The following is a 21,591-nucleotide window of genomic DNA, read 5'->3' on the forward strand; positions in this document are numbered from 1 at the left end:
TCTTTCTCTGGACACTGCTAACCTCATCTCATGCATTTGAAAACAAGAAACGTGGCCGGCTGTAAGTATTTTTTCCCATTTATTTCTTTTGATTTTCCTTACTTTATGGGTAAAAAAAAAACATATGCTGAGTCTTGATTATAGCTGGTTATTTTCTTTTATTTTACTTCTCACTGTGGTAGTTTTCCTCTTCCTTTGAAAGTGCCATAAGGGTTTACTTATGCCATAATTTTCCTCCATACTTTTTTTTTTTGACAGCATATTTGTAATTAACTCAGATCTGTGATTCTATTGTGAGGATTTTCTGCTTCAAACTGTAATAATTGTGATATTCCATATGTCTTGGCTTCATGCTGGGTTGCTGTATGAATTGGTATATAACAAAATTGATGAGGGCTTTTTGATGAAAGTCATACCAGATTTTTCTTTATTGGTTCCTACTTTCATTGCTGAAAGTTGTATATAAACATATGGCTACCATATTTTCTAATGTATCTGTAATAGATTCATGATATGTGAGAATCTTTGTTGACAGTATCTGGTAATACCTCTTAGAAACTGTGATTTCCTTACTGAAAACAATACCAGATTTCTTGTGTAATGGTTCCTGCTGTGCGTGAAAAATAAACACCATATCCGTTGATGTATTTGCCAAAGATTCATGAAGCTCTATACTGATTGTATTTGTTTAAACTGCTAGAGACTGTTTTTCCTTTGCTGAAAGTAAACATTCATACCAGATTTGATGTTCTCATCTCTTTGCTGTATATGAATTTTTGTCCAGATCTTTGCAAAAGCTGTTGTAAATAATGCTTACTTTGCTGAAAGTTGACACAATACTAGATTTCTCTGTTATTGGCTCTTTGATGGAAGTTGTCACACATCATATTTTTAATGTGAGGGTTTTCTCTACTTATTTTGTAGCTTCTATTCATTTCAGCATTCCACTTCTTTCAGCTGATCTCATTTCTTTTGTTTGTATTCTATGTGCTGTAGCCTCTATATGAATACATAACTTTGTAGCTGTCAATATTTTTCACACCATACTTTTAGCTCTGTATTATATTCATAAAATGCTGACAACTATGCACCTATGCTGGTAGCTTGCTAAAAACTGAGTTATCAATTTCACTCTTTTATCTGTAAACCGAAAGATTAGATTCAATGGATGAAACAAAATGCAATCTTGACCTTTCTCTTGTAGAAACCCTTCTTGTCAGTATCCTATAGCATCTCGCATTCTTCGCATTTCAGAATATTTTATCCTGTGTTTATCTTGTTTTCTTGCATTGTACATCCTGACCTGTATGACACATTCTTTCTACTGGCTGAAAATGGTTATCTTTTGTTTTTCTTTGAAGACCTCTTGCTGTAGCTTTCATTCTTGCTGTATGAATTTTTCCGTGATTGATCTCTCTATGTGTTGATGTATGTCTGTGTTCCATTGAGATGAATAGCATGCAAGATGATGAAAGTGAGATGAAGTGAGCTATCAGCATTGCTTAGATCCATTGGATCTAACCCTTTCTCTTTTGTGGACGCAGGGATTGGAAGCATGAGAAAAACGAAATTTGGAACAACAAAACGGTGGATGCAGATGGACGCCACTTAACCAGTCATTACAGGCAATGACTGGTGCCCATGACCTTTTCCTCCCTTTTCTCCTTTTTCATGTTATTGATTTCAGTAGGGTATAGGTGTATGTCAGCACGTAGGGACTACTTTCACAGTTAGATGTGTGGGAGAAATTTACTTTCAGCATTTTATTTCCATCATGATTTGTTCTATCATACGAACATTGTATATTATTTCAAAACGAATAAAAATACTTTTCTTTGATGCATTTCTGAAAATTACTTGAAAGTAATAAGCATGTATTTTCCTTCATTTGAACATGTGTGAAAAATGAACAACAGGGACCTTTAATTAATTAAAATACTATTAAAATTGGGGACATTACAACACTGTCTAGAGCTATTGTTGATTGGTAACTATTTAGAAAGAACGACCGTTAATCAGAGTATAATCAAACTAAAGGAACAAGAAGAAAAGGGGATGGAAGTTAATTGAACCATGGACGAAGATGTTAGGTCATTAACTAATCATATGTCATTTACAAACAAAAAGACATGAAGAGTCATAACCACCGAACTAGGATTCATATCCCTAAAGGTTTAAATCAGGTGAATTGTAATAGAAGTAGGACCAAAACAAAGAGAAGAAGATAACGAAGAGCAACAAGAGCAAAAGGAAACAAGAGAAGAGTTAGATATCCCTTAGATTAAGAGAGTGCGTAAAAATAATTTTGATATCAGACTTGAGGGAGATAAAGATGAGAAAAAAAGCCCCCAAACGAAAAGAACAATAAACACACAAAGCAATTGTGATAAAAACTAAGACGACACAAAGTCTGAAACAAAGCTCTAAACCTATGGATACAACAATAGAGAACCTTGCCTTTGGAACTGATACATCTAAGGCTTTAAAGCATGTATTTCTTTTGGAGTATTTATGAGAGATATTGGGAAAGCATGTAGACAAGGACAAATTGTTGCACCTTGTGGGATCATTGAGAAAGAATGAATTGAATTTGTAAATTAAAAACTATCCTCACCACTCAGCCACTTGGGATATAGTGAAAGAATTTTTTGGCAAACTTTAGCACATTGACGTCCCAATTAAAAATGTTACCAAGATGCAAAGCTTAAGATAGGGACATAGAATGGTTCAAGTTTGGACTGCACAAGGTTATAGGAGGAGGAATGGATAGAAGAGAATTTGACAAGTATGCTAACTTAATTGCCATGACATATCAGATCGAAGGTTAGCCTTGAATGAGACTGGAAAAAAGATGGAATGCTGAAATTCTTGAAGATTTACAGTTGAAAGTTTAAAAATTAGTGTTACAACTGTATAAGAGATAGTGAACCTATACAACTTAAATAATTTGGTGCCCATATTGCAGGAAGGAAGGGTACATCCGAAATGAATGCCCTATGGATAGAGTGGAGAAAAAAATTGATTTTATAGGAAAGACCTAATTCTATGCAAAATTTTGTATGTCAAGAACATGATATACACCTAATAGAGGATTGTGCAAAGAATAAATCCCAAATTTAGAGTGCTAGTTCACACTCATAACTACAACATAGATGAAAGTAATGACTTTGTTTACCAGATACCACCTTGGCAGGACACGTGTTGTTCCATTTAGAATAATCAACAAGTATAGGCAAATGAGAAGAGGCAATCAAGCTATAGAGGAGGCAGAGGAACACACTGAAATAATAGAAGAGATGAGGAAAATTGTTTTTGTAGATACTTAAAAATGGCCTCACTTAATTAAATAAATATTTTCATTTATTTGATTATTTTATCATTAATTTCTATTAATTATATAAATACTTTTATTTATTGACTTAATTCCTTAGCCTCTTCCTCGATTGTTTAACTAAGTTTTTTTATCTATTTATTTAATTCATTAGCCTTTTCTTCTATAATTTAATGAATTTTTTTTTAAAAATTATCCTTCTCCCACCTTTTTCTACTTTTTAATTAAATAAATATTTTTATTTATTTAAATGGTTCATTATCCTCCTCTTGGTTAATTATCCTTCTCCAAATTCTCATGAATGTGATGGAATATCTTTCTTTATTATCTTAGTTACCGGTTCGAGTTCGATCTGAAATAAGGGTTCGAAGAACCGGTTCTCCTGTACGGCAAAATTTTGGAAAGGGTTTTAGTTTCGTTCGTACAAAAACATGTAATATATATATATATCTACATATTTATGAAGGCTAGAAGTAAAAGTAAAAATTAAAATGTTAAATAGTATTATAAAATCATATGATTGGATCATTTAAACAACAAAAATACCATGAACTATAAACTAGTAGTTGTAATCATAGCATCATTAGAAAGCATTATCCAATTGATTGGCATATCTTAGGCCTTGCTAAACAAGCTAATTACAAACAAGAGGCCTCCTTTGTCAAAAGCCTTGTTTATTACAATAGGCTTATCGCAATCATTTACAAAGAAGTGTATCATGTTATAAAAGAAGCAGAGTTATACTTGCAACATTGTTCTATCCGTCAATGGTGGATTTATTCCGTTCCTGTCTACCACTGGACAAGCTCATCGTCTCCACATTCATGATTAGTCTAGTCCATTTTGTTGAATTAAACATACTGTACGTCAAAGATGCAACTTGGGATACCTACACTATAACATCTTGTAGGAAAATCAGGGAGCGGTTGATACACCAAATATTTTTTAACCCTAGGCGAATTTTGGATGAATTGAACCTGAATTTTGTACTAGTTCGAACGAATACATGGTCCAGAGGGCAAAGTGATGAACCTTGGTAACTAAGTTTATTATGTTTTGTATTTCATGATTTAGAGCTCTATTGATTGTTTGCTGAATTAGTTTGTAGATCTAGACTTTTCGTAGGGTTATTTAGGGTTTATAAGTAAGATTAAAAAGAGCATACACAATTTTAATTGTGTAAAAATAAGACATTATGTGTAATGTCCCTCCTGGTAAAGAGATCCGCCATGTGAATTGGAAGGGAGCTAGGAGGGCACATAAGGCTACCTCGGTGAGTACTGTGAAAGCTGACAGTGTAAAAGCCCCTGACTGGCGTTGATGGTTGACTAGTGATGCAATACAGATAGTCCCAAGGCCGTATGACCAAACTAATCAAAACTAGAGGCTAAGGATGATGTGCATGCAATAAATGTAATGGACCTACGAATAAAGGAGGGTCGTGTGTTGGTGGCTGAGTGTATGATGATGTGATTTGGGCTCCGATGTACAGTTAGTGTGGGGAGTACAAAGCAAATCAATGCAGGGCTATACAGTGGGCATGATTCCGTATGGTGTTTGGCAAGAGGGATGGGCAGTATAGAGGAGAAATGGGTTGTACGCGTAGGAGAGACAAAAATGATAATTGTACAGTGGAACATACAAGAATATAGCGGAGTGGAGGAAATGACAAGTAGTCATTAGATTGGAGGGTGTCGTTCGGTTGTAGATGGTTGTCATACAGTGCTAACCATACAATCTTATTGTTTCATTAGACACTTGGTGTATATTGGTTTTGATGCTTTTGTCTCGTAAGGTCATCGTAATGCTCTGAGTTGTACTATGGCTGCTTGAGGGTAGTATTCACCAATCCATATTAATGGATCCACATTCAGAGAAAGCAATAGGACTCTAAATTGTATGAGAAAAGAGACACCAATGATTTCATTAGTAACTCTTATATTTAAACGATAATGACAATTTAGATTTACCATACTTGAAACAGAGCAAGCAAAGTAGAGTAGGGTGAGGGATCAATCCCAACAAAACAACATTAGCCAAGTAGGGAAGGTTTTTCACTTATGAAATAGCAAAGACAAAGCAAAATTCCAATTGACATTTGTTGTACAATAAAATAATTCAAGTTGCATATCAAAAACCACCTACATGCCAATCATAAATACCCTTGACATGCAAAAGTGTTCTTGGAGTGCTCAACCATAGACAAGCCCTCCACTCACGTGGGTCAAGGGTAGAAACCTTGGTAGTGTTGAATGTTGCATTTTTCCAAACTTTGTAGTGTCGATGTTAGATGCCTAAGTCGTATTTTGTTTGAAAATTGCCTTAATCTTCTTGATTGTGACTTCCCTTGATCCTCCATTTGACATCCCTCTTAGCATCACCTTCTTACCGTCTGTCTCAAATGGAAACTCCATCCTCTAGAAACTTTTGTGTGTACTTTTTACGGGTCTCCATCAATTGGATTCCCAATATGATATCCATGTCACATAATAGTTTCCTATGGTAATGCTTAGTTGTGAACCCACGTGAGTGCAGGGTAGTAGAGTTCCTCTTGCCACCTTAACCTCAAACCCTCCATGAGCCACTGTGTGTAAGGATCTTCTAGTGACCAATGATGAATTGATGAATTTGAGTGTGGCGCCACTATCAAGCATGACTGTGACATGCCCCTCGTGAAGTGTGTCATAGACTTGAATATACTATTTCTAGAAGCTTCAAAAAGTGTACCAATAGAACCACCTTTTTATACAAGTGTAGCAATTCTTCTACATGGATAGTTTCTCCATCTTGCACTTTGTATAGTTTACTTTCTTCTTCATCTCGAGGTAACTCCTCAATGTAGTGAATCTTCCCCTTCCCAACACAAAAGTGGCCCGGTCCCTAAGGCTCCTTGCAAATGAAGAAAAGATTCCTCCTCTGGAGCTCCAACAGAGAGTCCTCATCTATTGGAGGCTTTTTCTCAGTTAGCTCCTTGTCTTTGTCCTCTTGTAGGAGAGGTGGTGGAGTAGCTTGCCATGTCCCCAAATTTTAATGCAATTAAATTAAACAATTAATTGCTCCTAGAATTTAAATAATATAATAAAATGACCTTTAATTAAAAATTTAAATGAATGTGGCCCAAATTAATAAAGTAATAAAATAAGTTAGTAATGTCGGCCTTTTATAAATCTCTAGATGGTTCTTGGAGGTCTATATAAGGAGATGGTTGGGTATTGTAAATGATCATGGATTAGATTTGATGTGTCTTTGTGTGTTCGAAGGTTGAAGGCTGAGAAAGTTGTGCTTCATTTCGGAGGTGGAAGATCATCCCTACAATGCTTGTTGTAGTTTCGATGGTTCAATGTTACCCTATTCTACCATCAGAAATATCACAGGATATTTCACTTGTGCGTGAGCTCTGTTAATCGTTGTCATTGGCAATTGCTCTGTATCTGCTCGGATCTTGTTCAATGCCTGTGTAATTTTGCATTATTATTGGATCTGCGAATATTATTTGTATTGCAATATCATTCTATGTGAGCTATCTTTGTATGCTTCTAAGAAATACTATTTCAGTCTTTAGCATTGATATAAATTCGTGTGTGCACAAATCTTTCCTCTTTCCATACTTGTGATAACATTATTATCACAAGGGCCTATGTGCGATCTCAAAAACTCTTTGATGGCATAACTATAAAATGTGTACGAACTCCTATTCAAGGCAACATGACAATTCCATAATCCAAACTGTGCACTGAGTGGCATACAAAATAAATACCGTACCATGAAGATCCACATCGTACGACACCAAGATCCACCCGTATGACACAGAGGAGGCCCAATGTACAACTGGGTTGGACTGTAAGGGCAGTCAATGTGAGTGGATTGCCATTAGGCATATGGTGACATTGATCACTTGTCAACATTCCTCGGCATCCAAACTGGCAAGTCCATACAGACAACATACTCTCCCATGCTTGTAGGGGTCGTACAATTAGGTTTGGGAGTGTTGAAGGGGGATTAAATTGGGTAGGAGGAAAAGTACCGACCCATAACTCTTGGCATACAAGACAATTGTACAACATATTCAGACATAAATTTGGCCCTCTTAGGCACAAACTAAATTGTGCCATATCATAAATGCTGAAGGCAGTGCACTATCAATTCACATACTCCTAGAAGAATATATTACAATGGTATTAGAGGTAGTGATCTTTCCAGCCTATTGGGTATTGAGATCGAATAATGCTGCTGAGTGATGGTTTGAGTGAAATGTTGAGAGAGCTAAGAAGTCAACAAAAGCTCCATGAACAGACAAAGGAAACACCTAGCTCTTGGTGGGAACACGGCCTTGGGTGGAGCGACAAGAGGCACAAACTCCCACTTTGGTCGAGTCACTAAAGCAAATCAAATGAGATCGGATTACTGGTGGATGATAGAGGGACATCCCTCTCAAAGATTTAATAGACTTGCGAATGAAGTATTCGTCATCTTAGCACAATATACTCTTCAACAATGGTTGAAGCAGGAAATTGATAAGTGGGTATATGATGAAGTAATTCAGACACAAGAGGATATGGACAAGCAAAAGACTCGAATTGACGGTGGAGAAATTGTTGAGGTCAAGGGATAAGACAAAATAGTAGATTTGAAATAGGATGACAACCAAGCCAATGTTGGAGTGCACCCTCATAATACTATTAGTGAGTCGAAGGATTGAAAGGCTACAAATCTTCAAGAGGAGAGCATGGGTAATGATTTGGAGTCACATAAATGGAATCATGAAATTAGATGTGTAGGCCTTACCGATACTCATTTGCAGGGACAATTGCTAGCATTATTTATTTCAAAGTTTATCCTCTAGTGGCGATCATGAAGGATTAATTCAAGTTTGGTGTCTTTGGGATCTTGGTGACTACATACATGATAATGTTGATATTAGAGTGACACAGTGGAAGTTTGTTGACAGTGTGGCACAACAAAGGTTTGATGCCAATTCACTCGTTCCACCTTTGCATTTGGTTTGGAACCCTAGAGTTGATGACCTTTCGTTCGATTACGAATCGCTTGAGGGAAAGCAATCTTTGGGCAGTGAGGATTAATGTAATTAAATTAATTAATTGGTCCTATTATTTAAATAATATAATAAAATGACCTCTAATTAATTATTTTAATAAATATAGGGTCCTAATTAATAAAGTTATAAAATAAATTAATAATGTCGACCTTTTGTAAATCTCTAGATGCTTCTTGGAGGCCTTTATAAGGACATGGTTGGACATTGTAAATGATCATGGATTGGATTTGATTTGTCTTTGTGTTTCCGAAGGTTGAAGGTGAGGAAGTTGTAAACAGTTTTGGAGGTGGAAGACCCTCCCTACTTTACCTGTTGCAGCTTCGGTGGTTCAACGCCACCCTATTGTGCTATCAAAAATATCATATGGACATTTCACTTGTGGGTGGGATTTGTCTATCGTCATTATTGGTGACTCCTTTGTATCTGCTCGGATGTTGTTTGATGCCTATTTAACTTTGCAATTTTATTGGATTTGTGAATGTTACTTGTATTGCAATATAATTCTGTGTGAGCTATCTTTGTATACTTCTAAGAAATTCTATATCAATCTTTAGCATTGATGAATATTTGGGTGCGTACAGATCCATTCTCTTTCCACACTTGTGATAACATTCTTATCACAAGGGTCTATGTGCGATCTCGATAACACTTTGAAGGTGTAATTATAAAACACGTACGAACTCCTATTGAAGGCAACACAACAAGTTTAGAATCTGGACCACACTGTACAAGGTGCACAGTATAATTATACACCATACGATGAAGATCAACATTGTACGCCACCAACATCCACCTTTACGACATAGGGGAATTTCACCTTATGGCATGGTTAGACCATACAAATAGTCAAGGTGAGTGGATTGCCATTAGGCACATGGTGACATTGACCCCTTGTCAGCATCCCTTGGCATCCAAACCGGCAGGCCCACATGACATACTCTTCGATGCTTGTAGAGGTTGTATGGCTAGGATTTGGTTTGGTGAAGGTGGGTTAAATCGGGAAGGAGGAAAAGTAGAATATATGACCCTTAACTCTTGGCATACAAGACAACCACACGACATATTTAGACATAAATTTGGCCCTCTCATGCACCAACGAAATTGTGCCATAACATAACTGCTGAAGGAAGTACATTGTTAGTTGACATACACCTAGAACAAAACATTACATAGTTGTGTAATTCTTGGAAGAAGAAGATGCAACCATGTCACACACCTTATTAAATGCTTTGTTGAGTGTGCATGGGTTGAACCCTTTGACCTAGCCTTTGAAAGGTTCCTTCAGCCTATCCATGAAGAAAACAATAGTTTGTGACTAACATGGATAGCCTCTAAAACTTAGTAATGTAACTGTTGACTGAGTTGGTTTGCTCCAGTGGTGCTAATTCTTTAAAATGAAGTTCTAGGTCCTTTTAGAGTTGAAGAGGTCTATAAGTCTCTTAGTAAACTTGGCCTAAGAGGATACTTGATCATGACCAAGAGTAGTCAAGCTGTGATGCCACCATTCCAATGCAAATCCTTCCAAGTGGACTGCAACAAATTTGATTGCTTCTTCCTCAAGCATCAAATTGAGCTAGAAATATGTGTTCGTCTTCAACACCCATGCATGTGGCGAGATTGATCTAGATCCATTGAACGGTGATAGGTTTACCTTGCCGATCTTTCTCGTGAGGTCATCATTATAATTGGTAGAGACAAGTAAGGATATGGTGAATGCTTATAATTTCTATAGAGAGTAGGGATAGGAAAGGTCAGATTGAGGGCAAACCTTAGACTTGGGCAATATAGATGCCTTTATTTGTGCTAGGAACAATCACTAGAGTAGAAGATACCACAAGGAGTGGCTTGGATTTTGGTAGGTAAGGAGGCCTAACTTGAGGAAGAAGCATGTCCTTAACTCATGATCAAGAGGGAGTGGAAGACAAATGATCTGAATTAAGAAATGGGCTGAAACAAGAATATTTGGAAAAATTTGCAAACTCGAAAGAGTTGTATGCAATATGAAAGCCATCTTATTTGAAATTGTAAGAATAAATACAATCATAGAACATCAAAAGTCAGTAGAGCCATAAGAATTCAAATTGAATATCCGCTTGTCATAAAATAATAAAATTTATACAAAAATTCATATACTAGGAATTCATTTACCCCAAGCTGGTAGGGTTATAACTTTTGACTCAATGCTCAAATCTCAAATCCGTTTGCACTGTTGGAAAGAAAAACTAAAAATGTAGTTTTCGTCCCTAAATAGGGAGCCTTTGGCTGCCCAATTTTATGGACCGATGAAAGTCTCAACTTCAGTTTTTGCTCATAAGACTTCCGAAAATGCCATTTACTAGAACCTAGAAAAAACCCAAAAAAATACGATTTAATTTTTTTTTTTTCATTTCAGTCTGTTGTCCTTGTACTTTCTAGATCATTCCTCTCCCCTTGAAAGGCAATGGGCTCCCTTGCACTAAGCTTCTGCAGCAAATGAGGGAATTGTTCTTCAATCTATTCTTTGGTTAACGACTTGCCCTGTGGAGAGATCTCACCAGCTCTAACCATTTTAAAGATCTACAACTCACTTTTTGTTTTATCCATAGACTTGTTTAATTGTTTTTTTACCATCTTTGACCCCAATGACATCACTCCATATATTGTCTCGGACTAGGTGTCTCAAATGCACACAATACTATAGTGTCATGACGAGACGTATGTGATATTCACAGAATTTAGAACCATTATACTAGTGAGGGTATGGCTTGTCATTAGGGAGATTCTGTGTCTTATGAAGGATTATTGGCCTTTTCTTTTAATAGTTCTTGCAAAACACTCAAATAAGAATTGAATAATTTAGTGAATAACTGAATTGAATAATTTAGTGAATAGCCGAGTGTACTTAATATCTAGCATGCACTTCTCAGTTGGGGGAGGGTTTAACATAGCATTAGCTACAACCTTATTCTTCTTAGACTCACTTGAGGAAGATGCCCCTCTCAAATTATCAACACAAGAATTTGAAGCCAAAACCTCAAATTGAGCCAACATGTGCTGGTGATAAGCGAGCGTATTATAAAGATAAAAAAATGTGGTTTTGTTTAAGAGAAACTTTCTACCTCAATGCTGGTTGTAGGCTACTGATGAACATCCTCTAAAGGTGACTCTCAGACAGGGAATATGGGATTTTATAAAATATAGATTTATAATTCGAGATGAAGCTGGTCAATTTCAAATTTGGTTTGTTTACAATGAACAAGGCAACAATAATGACCCTGTCAATGTAAGCTTTAACCATTTGAGAAACAAGTCCACTATCAGGTCAATATTTTGGATAAAATAATCAGGTAAAGAGCTATACCATTCTAGTGTTGTTCCTTTGAGTGACCAAGAGAATAACTTGATCATAATTCAGTCCTTGTTGTGGAAATCACTGCAGAATGTATTGATGGAATCTACATGTAGTTGTGGACCTCCATCACCATTATATTCATTGAATCTCAGAATATTAACCCCTTGGGTTAGGGGAGCATTGACGACGTGCAAGGGTAATAGACTGCAGTGATAGTATGGAGAAAGCGATCATTCATATGCAACACTTGTGAGGTTGGTGAGTTGTAGCTTTTTTCATGTTGTGCAATATGCTGTTGAGGGCATGATTGTTTGGTGGAGGTAGATTCGGATTACGCATGCCAGCATAGACATGGCGGGGGAAGAGCTACCAGCACCAACACAATGCCAGTACTGAGACCAACATCAACACTAGCACCAGCACTAGCACCAACATTAGTGTGAACAGTAGAGGCACAAATTTTGTGCAATATCCCTAATCTCGAACACAAAACATACATGTAAATAAATAAGGCAAGGAAAAATAAACGTACCTTGTCATGTATATTTATCTTGCATGATAGTTAGTTCACATCTTTGCATCTACATTCTTAGGAGCGTTTCCATCATGAGGTACTCACTTATGATGCATTCACATACATATACATACACCCCATGCATAAACATAAGCACATGCACACATAAGCTTACACATATACATACATGCATATGAACACATACACTTACATGCATGCATAGCAAGTATACTAATATATGCTCATACATACATACATGCATAGACCATACATATATGCATCATACATCAACACACCATGTTGAGATCATTATCACATTGATATGTTGAGGACATTGATAAATTCACGGGAACATCCATGAATGGCGTTATGATATGCATATATGCATGCATGAGACAAAGATCCAATCATAGTCAGTATATGTATGAATTATGCACATGCACACACATATACATACACATACACATACATGCCTATCAATACGTACATGGGTGCATAGCTAGTATACTCATATATGCACATACATAGGTACATGCGTAGACCATACATATATGCATCATACATCAACACACCACGTTGAGTTCATTATCACATTGATATGTTGAGGACATTGATAAATTCATGGGAATATCCATGAGTGGCATGATGATATGTATATATGCATGCATGATACAAAGATCCAATCTGATCATTCTACCATGTACTGATATATCCGCTCCATACTATATTTCAATATCATAATCCAGATGGAAACATAATGATTCATGATTGGATGTGACCACTGATCCATTGATAGAAGTGATTCACGAGTTATTATGATTACTCATGACAATCAGTATGATAATTATGTGTAAGTGTACTATCTTAAGCAATGGATACTTTTCGGCACTTGGCTATACAACTCACTCATAATCATATTGATTGGTAATTATATTACAAGTAGTCTCTAAACCACTATGGCAGCATTATGATTATGATTGTCATTACCGAACCCTATTATGTTAAACGAATCATGGCAGTGATGCATCGATTCAAGATGCCTCTTCATACACTATCTAATGCCAAAGCTGATCAAATGTGGACAACAGATTGGAGAATTCCTTGGTGGACTTCACTCATCGAGCATCTGGTTGCTAATGCAGCCATAGACAATACCTATTCAAAGTGCAAATAACACATTTGTTATATCAGAGACAGCACATCAGAGCATATATTTAATTCTGTATCAGAGACAGATCCAAACATAGGAGATTGCATATACATTTCAGAGAATATCAGAGACGACATACTGCATATGATCATCCATATAACAGCTGCATACAGTTGACAGTTCATCAAAGACAGATAGCAGGTAATGTGCATAAATTATATCGACATATCAGAGACAGCCATAGAATCACATTAAGGTTCGACTATCATTTACATTGCTGTGTATACATACCATTTCATTAGTTTCTTTAATTCATTTTTGCATTTGGAATTACTAGTCACATCTTTATCATTATTGCATTGTTAATTACTCATATTTGTAGAAGAAATTAGATAATTCCAGTTAGTTTCCTAATTAATATAGAAATGGGACATTACATTTTGGAACTGGCAATAGCAAAAATATCAGATGATATGGAATACTCCAAGGGAACTTAAGAAACAATGATGCTAGGAATGGTGCTATTAGATAAGGGATCAATATTACGATCCGATTTCATCATGTTGACTGACAACTCGGGCATAGTGACACCAACCTAGGAATCAGTGATGTCAGGCTAAGTGTCCTATGGGTTAAGTAGAAGACACATAGGATCCCAGAATATATTTAATGTTGTCAACACGTCAAGGCCGTTGTAATTTGAAATGAGCAACTGTTTCAGATTATTGATAGAAGAGCTAGCCCAAGGGCAGATATTCTATGCAAGAAACATTCAAAGTTTCTCAAGTTTCCTTGAGGGATTGAATCTAGTTTAAAAATCATTAGAGCATACTCATGATCCATGACAAGGGGAGAATCAGGAGGGGAATTTGTTGGTGTATTACACTGAGAGCTAGATTGCAAACCAGATGCAATGGAAACTTCAAAACCAATGGGAAAGAATGAGACTTAAAGAGTTCACTAGGGCCCACATTCCCTGAAATAAAGTACTTGGTCTTGTAGGGCTATACTAGTCAGGGGGACCCTTAGGTCTTAAGGTCCTCACTACCATTCTTGAAGCAGTATGGGTCATGCTCATAAAAGAGCCTCACAACAGTTTGACAACTGCAAGAGTGAGCAAGAAGGTAGGTTGATAGAGACTTTTGTGTTTTGTGTAAAAGATAATTTCAAAATGTTTTAATGGAAGGCAAGGTTCACATTATGCCCACCAAAATGTTGAGTTCAAATAGAAATCACCTTGACTGGCGGCTCAACCCTTCAGGGACTCGATACTCTTCTTTCCACTCCAACCAAACCGTTAAGCTTCCTCAATTGCTATCTTTGCTCAGTGGCATAGGTAAGAGTGTGCTTGATGCTAATTAATGGTTAAGCTACTAAAGGTAAATTGGTAGGTTGTAAGGGTTCTCGAACCAGCCCTATACCCTCCATTCTTGGGACAAAGGTGGGGGTTCAGATTGACAATGTGGCTCGCTGGTGTTCTGTAAGGATAGAGTACAAATGACTGTACTAGAAAATCAGCATACAATTTCGTATGGCTCTACATATTAAATACGTCTTACAAGAGTACATGCAAATATTTATAGCAGTAAAAAGATGATTGATAAGCTAAATGTGTAGGGAGAAATGCTTACAACAGTCCAACAAATGATACCTTGTACACACTTGATTTCTTGCTTGTTGCACCTGCACACACGACCAAGGACAAAAATGTGGGGCAGATGTGATTAAGAGTTTTGCCAAAATCAAGCCCTCATTTTGGTGTTTCCACCTCCACGAACAACCAAGATAGATTGATGAAAATATAATGGAAATAAAAATGAACAAGAACGAAAAAGCTATGCTAAAATCAAATATGCAATACAAGTGGAAGTGGAAACTCTTCTTCTACACCACAAGCAAAGGGATTGCAAAAGTGTGGGAGAGAGTCAAAGCTTCAACATAGGCGATAATGGGGTATGGAATAAGCAACCGAGAAAATTGAAAATATTTTGAGAACTTGTGAAGAGGATCAAGAGAAAGCAAAATCATATTTAAGAGGTTGTGTGAATAACCAAGAGAATCAAATGAAGTAAAAAGGGGAAATATAAAGCGGCTAGGCTTTCTACCGAAATTAATGGGCATCTAGAGGGGCATTATAATTCCAAAATTAGCGGGTTTAACATGCTAATGGTGACCTCCGGTTGGGAGATTTGCCAGCTAAATGTGTCACATGCAAATGTCTCTACGATGTGCATGAGTTTACAAATAAATGAGACCAGAGTGATTAGGAGGATAGGTGGTGAAAGGTGGCAAAGTGGGTTGGATGAGTTGATGAAGTTGAATCATGAGCATTGTCTTTCATTCGGCTAAAGTAGGGGCCCTGTGTGAGTGAAAGTGCAAAGGGTGCAATTTACAATGTTACAATAATCAGTGGAACCGAATGTACGGAAGTTCATTTCAACTATTTCTGGTTAAGCTTTTTTCAGTTCAAAAAGCTCATCAACAGTATCCACTCACATAACACTATCAGCCTTATGTTGTGATTTCACAAGCACCCACAATGATCCAAGGTACAATTGTATTTTTGTCATCTTCCAAAAAATGGAAAGCAGTATTGATATAAGAAAACTAATTTTTTCGACTGAATGATAAGCATATTTTGTAACCAAAGGAAAGCATATAGTGCAGCCATTGAATAGCAATTCATTTGAAGAAATTAAAAATTTGCAGCCCAAAAGCAAAAAACAGTTTGATGCCTAAGATAAATACAATTTTCGGGCATTGAATAGCATCATCACAGCCAAAGAAAAAAAAATGGAATGTGTTGGATTCATTTGTTAGCATATTTTGTAGCTAAATAAAAGATCATTTTTTTTCCCAGTAAAAGCAAATGCCACAGCTACCGACCAAAAGATTTGCAGCCAAATAAAATTATCATTTGGCTTTTTTTTAGAGTCTGATTCTTTCCTGTAAATCCTATACTCCAAAGTAGTGCTTCTTGAACTAAAAAGGGTCAAATTGTTTTGCCAATGTAAAATTTGACATATTATCAATAAAGACACACAAAATAATTAGTCAGCCTGACCACATATGCAAGCCAGCTTTCCACATAAGTGACCAGAATGATGTATTTCAGTTATGTTTTATCAATTTTCTGTAGATAGTATTATTTTGATAAGTTAAGATTTGTCTTCTATAGAACAATTTTCTTGTGTAATCCTCACAACTTTTGTCATTTTGTAGGATGATGCAGTACTCTCGAATGATGCAAAAAGTCCATGGTAGTGCATCTTCTGTGAATCTTGGGTAATTGTTACGTGGAGCTAGCAACTTTTACAACCACCTTGTGGGTTTTTTGGAAGCCTAGCAAAATCCCATTGGCTGTTGATTAAATTGGAACCAAACTATGGATGTTTTCCTACAATTTTCCCAGAATTCCCCTCCCTTGCCTTTAAACTTTGACGTTTTTATTGATGTCTTGTACAAGATGAGACACCCAAGTGATCCTGGAGAAGATAAATGGTTGCGCCTATAGTACAAGGCCATTTTGCAAGTGGTAAAAAACAACTCTAGGATGTTGAGACAATAAATCATATCCATGCTCATTTTCTATTGGGTTTTCAAATTAAAGTGGTGAAACAACAACCCTTATAGTGGCTTGAGGCTAAAGCTTGAGATGACTTGAAAGACCTTATCATTATTCATGATATGAGTGCATTTCTCCTAACCTAGGTTAGATTGTAAAGAAGTATCCATATTTCTTTTATAGTTAGAAACAATCAAGATAGGGTGAGATGCTTTGGAATTGGAGATGATGCCTAATTTGTTGAACTCCCTTCCTATTACACCCCTCATGAAACCAGTTTCTAGATCATACCAAGGAGGGTGCTTGGAAGATGCTATCTTATTTGACATTGTGAAGTATTTAGGTTTGGAAAGATGTCTCACAAGATAGGAAACTCCTAGAATTAGCTTAAGGGCAAAACTGGTAGAACTCTCCTCTTATCGCATTGCAACCTTGCCTGTTTTGAAATGACTTGGAGGCAGTCTTGAAAGAGTTGGCCCCCCAAGTTGAGTTACCTATTTTTTTTTGTAACTTGGTTTGGATTTCCATTGCCAACCAAATTCATTATCCTCTTCTTGCTATTAATCCTTGTTATCCTTAATAACCCTTTTTGTCACCATCAGTCAAGAAATAACAATTGTTGGCCCTTTTTACACTGCCTCCTTGATGATCCCTGCATTCAACATATTAGTCGTTTGCAATATTCCTGCATATTCCAAACACCTTTAATACATTTCTGGTGTTCATGACATGATCACATTTGCCAAATCTTTTCCATGTATACTATTTGTTATGATAAATCATTGTTGTTGCTGCATTAAACAAATGAGATAAGTCTGCCACTAACCCTCTTAGAATCAGCAAAACATCTAACTAGAAATCATCATAACATATCCAACCTAATGTTGGATAACGGAGCTGCTCTTCCCTGGAGACAGAGACAAACACTGAGAATAACTAGCATGATTTTGAGGAAAAATCATGAAACCCTTCAATCTTTGTAGATGAGCATGATGAGCATGATGTTTGTAAAGTTTTTGCTAAGTTTATATCAGACTTATAGAATGAATTTTGTTTTTTCAGAATCTTAGTGATTCAATATTTATATGTTGCAGATTTTAATCTTCAATGTTGATCAATGCAATAGATGGCAGAACTTTTACATATGTATGTCCAAGACTTCAGAAATGATGGAATACTTCTAATTGCTGAACTGTATTGATACTCAGATCTTGCTTGATATTAATTGATTTCTATATCAACGAGAATGAGTTCCTTTGAATATATATAACATATGAATAGGTACGTTGTGGGTGAATGGGCGTGTCTCTAATTAGAGACATGACCATTCACCATTGTATCTAATCATATGTTAGTTAACATATAACAAATGCTAACGGTGGTTGGTATATATAATCATCAATTCAATATTGTGCATTGCCCGCACATGGAACTTGATAATGTTAATTCAGTATTGGTACTTACAAACAGGCCGATAACCTTTCAAGGATCGGCATCAGCGATCATGTCGATAATGCCATCAAATATGTGAGCTTGTATCAACTGAAATATATATAAATGCATTGGACATATTCAGATTTCGATTTCAGATTAGCATCAAGCATACACGAATAGACTGACATGTATATATACATATTAATATGTAAATTATATTGGTGTGTGTGTGTGTGTTTATATATATATATATACATACCATTATTCGAAGTATTTGTCTGAACGAAGCTATATGATTTAACACTCCTTCTTAGTTGGGGAAGACAAAAATACATATTTCAATAAGTTCAGGGTGATATCACTTATCTCGTGATATCAAAAGATATGATATGCTTAAGAATATCAAGTCACATGATATTCTTCTTATATGTATATCTAAGTTATGGTGTGTGTGCTGACATCAAGTCCCATGATATCTACCATAACATATCATGGTATATCCATAGATATTACGTCTCATAATATCTACCATGGAAATAGAACATAATGATCTTCAGCTGATATCAAGCCTCATGATATCTATCAATATGTCCACTTAACTATCATGACATGTCCATCAATATCAAGTCTCATGATATTTATCATGATAGTAATCTAATCATTATAAAGTTGTCATCTTATAATGTTAGAGTCAAGAATTCATTATTAAAAGATTGACACCTTTCAATAATGTACATGAGGTAGGTCCATAAGTCATTGCCACACATATGACAAAAGAGTTTACACTTTAAACATTTTAATTTATATTAACACAAATTTACAATTTTGAGACTCAATCTCAGAAACTTACATTTCAACCAGACCAAGTTTCTTTCTGAAGTGGTCAACTTTCATTCTGGGAAGAGGCTTGGTGAGAATGTTAGTTGTTTGATCACTTGTATTAATATACTCCAACTGAATTACTTTCCTTTCTACCATGTCTTTTACATAGTGGTACAAAATCTTGATTTGTTTTGATCTATCATGAAATACAGGATTCACAGATAACTTGATGCAACTTTGGTTATCACAGTGAATGATGGTAGGCTTCAGAGGCTCCCCAATTAAATTCACAAGTAGTTTTCATAGCCAGAGTACTTCTCTTGCTCCCATTGCTGTTGCATTGTATTATGAGCAACTGAAGATTGCTTCCTGCAAATCCATGAGATCATAGCTGATCCTAAATTCAAACAACATTCATATTTGCTTTTTTGGTCTGTCACACTTCTGGCCCAATTTAAATCAATATTGTTGGAAATATAAGATGAGTAATTAAGAGGGGAGGGGTGAATCAGTTACCACTAAAATAAATCCCAAAACCCTTAGATGTCAGTACAAAATAAACTCTTGAAAAACTGAACTCTACTGATGCTTGATAAACACATAGAAAATTCTGTAACTTGGTAAATACTAAAAATGCTCGGCAAACACTTAATATGAAATTCTTAAGATGTTATCTGTGATTACTCATTACTATAACTTAGTTGCAAACATATAAAAGAAATAACATGAACACATTTGACATCAAGATTTAATGTTGAAACCCAATTTGGGAAAAACCACTAATTGCTACTAGTTACTGATTTTCACTCTTCTGAAGTGAGCCCTGTTAAGAGCCAACCATGTTAAAGGTTACAAAACACACTGTTAGGTGTGACCCTGTTAGAGGATTTAATCACTCTGTTAGGAGTGGCCTTGTTAGAGGTCTTTAGACACTTCAATAGAAATGCCACCTTGTTAGAGGATTTTCAAATAGCCAACTCTGTTAAGAGATTTAGATCACTGCTGCAATGGTTGGAGAGTAACAATGACATGATCTGATTTGGATACAATTGAATTGCTGATTATAGATCTCAATTTTGGCTTGTATACTTGATCCTTCTTGATTGATTATATCTTTTCAACTTTGCAAGGATAAACTGCCTTATCCTTCTAATTCGCTTCCTTTCAGCATTATTAGATCTTCAAAATCTTCCATGCATTCACATACTTTTCACACTTTCTAACCCTCAACTTGACCTTTTATTTATATCTTTCATATTGTCAAGTTGGCTCAAATACAACTTAGAATAATTAATATTCATCTTCTTAGTCGGCTAGAACCAATAGATAAATCAATTGAACTCAATATGCCAAAACAAGAAAATCATTCGTTAGCTGACCCTGCTTGGTAGACACTAACTTAGAAACGATTTTCCTGTGTTAACCAAGTGAACTTAGTCAACTCTCCATACTCGCAAAGTTCCTTTGGTAACCGAGTGAGCTCAGTTAACACTGGTTCCATCTAACATTTCCTTCATTAACCGAGTGAGCTCAGTTAACACTTATTTTTTGCAGACTTTCCTTTGGTGACAGTGTTAACTCGGTAGAAACTGCCTTCTAAACTAGGCAAACTCTGGAATGCTTAGTAGACATAGAAAATTGTCTTCAATGCCCAAGTGAGCTCGACATACACTGACTATAAATGATATGACATTTTGTGTAACATCAAAAACAATACACAATGAATCAATTGTTTTACATGTCATAATATAATGAAATTTTGGAGCAAGAATAAAGGAACATATCCTTAGTTTCATTCTGATTCTCATCCATGAGAATTCCCTCTATCAGTGTGAACTCCTGCCTACAATTTCTTCCTCTGTCAGAAAGTTTCTGTTTGCAACAACTTCTTCTAATAGCAAACTCTACCTTTGATATTAGACAAGGTTCATTCTCCCTCATTGACATCTCTTTACAAAATTTCTATGAGAGAAAACTTTTTACAAAGTTTCTATGTGATATGACAACAAACTTTTCCCTCTTTGACATCTAATGCCAAAGACAATATTCAATGAATATCAATGTATCTCTAGCATTGATTCATTTGCAATATGCCCTTGTCAATTCTGCACTGACTGATTGATCTTCAACATGCTCTGGTTGATGCATTACTAAACTTCATTTAGGGGAATGACCCCTAGCTTACCTCTTAGATACAGAAATGCATCCTTAGGTAATGGATTGGTGAATATGTCTGCAATTTGTTCTTTTGTATTTGCATATTCCAACCTAACTTCTTTATCTTGTACCAATTCTCTCAAGAAATGATATTTTATAGCAATGTGTTTTGTTTTGGTATGCATCACTGGATTCTTTGATATATTGATTGCACTGGTGTTATCACTGTAT

At 36.0% G+C, this 21,591-nt stretch overlaps 1 long non-coding RNA gene across 1 annotated transcript in view; it reads left to right on the top strand.

Annotated features, from left to right (window-relative positions):
- LOC149551568 (uncharacterized) overlaps positions 1-21,591 on the top strand; it is a 67,090-nt gene that overhangs the window by 38,921 nt on the left and 6,578 nt on the right. The window contains exon 2 of the long non-coding RNA XR_016353308.1: positions 1,545-1,625. This is a non-coding gene — a long non-coding RNA (uncharacterized LOC149551568). The remainder of the gene's footprint in view (positions 1-1,544; positions 1,626-21,591) is intronic.

Source organism: Cupressus sempervirens, chromosome 6, assembly GCF_028749045.1.
Source record: "Cupressus sempervirens isolate cs-2001-9-10 chromosome 6, ASM2874904v1, whole genome shotgun sequence".
NCBI lineage: Eukaryota > Viridiplantae > Streptophyta > Pinopsida > Cupressales > Cupressaceae > Cupressus > Cupressus sempervirens.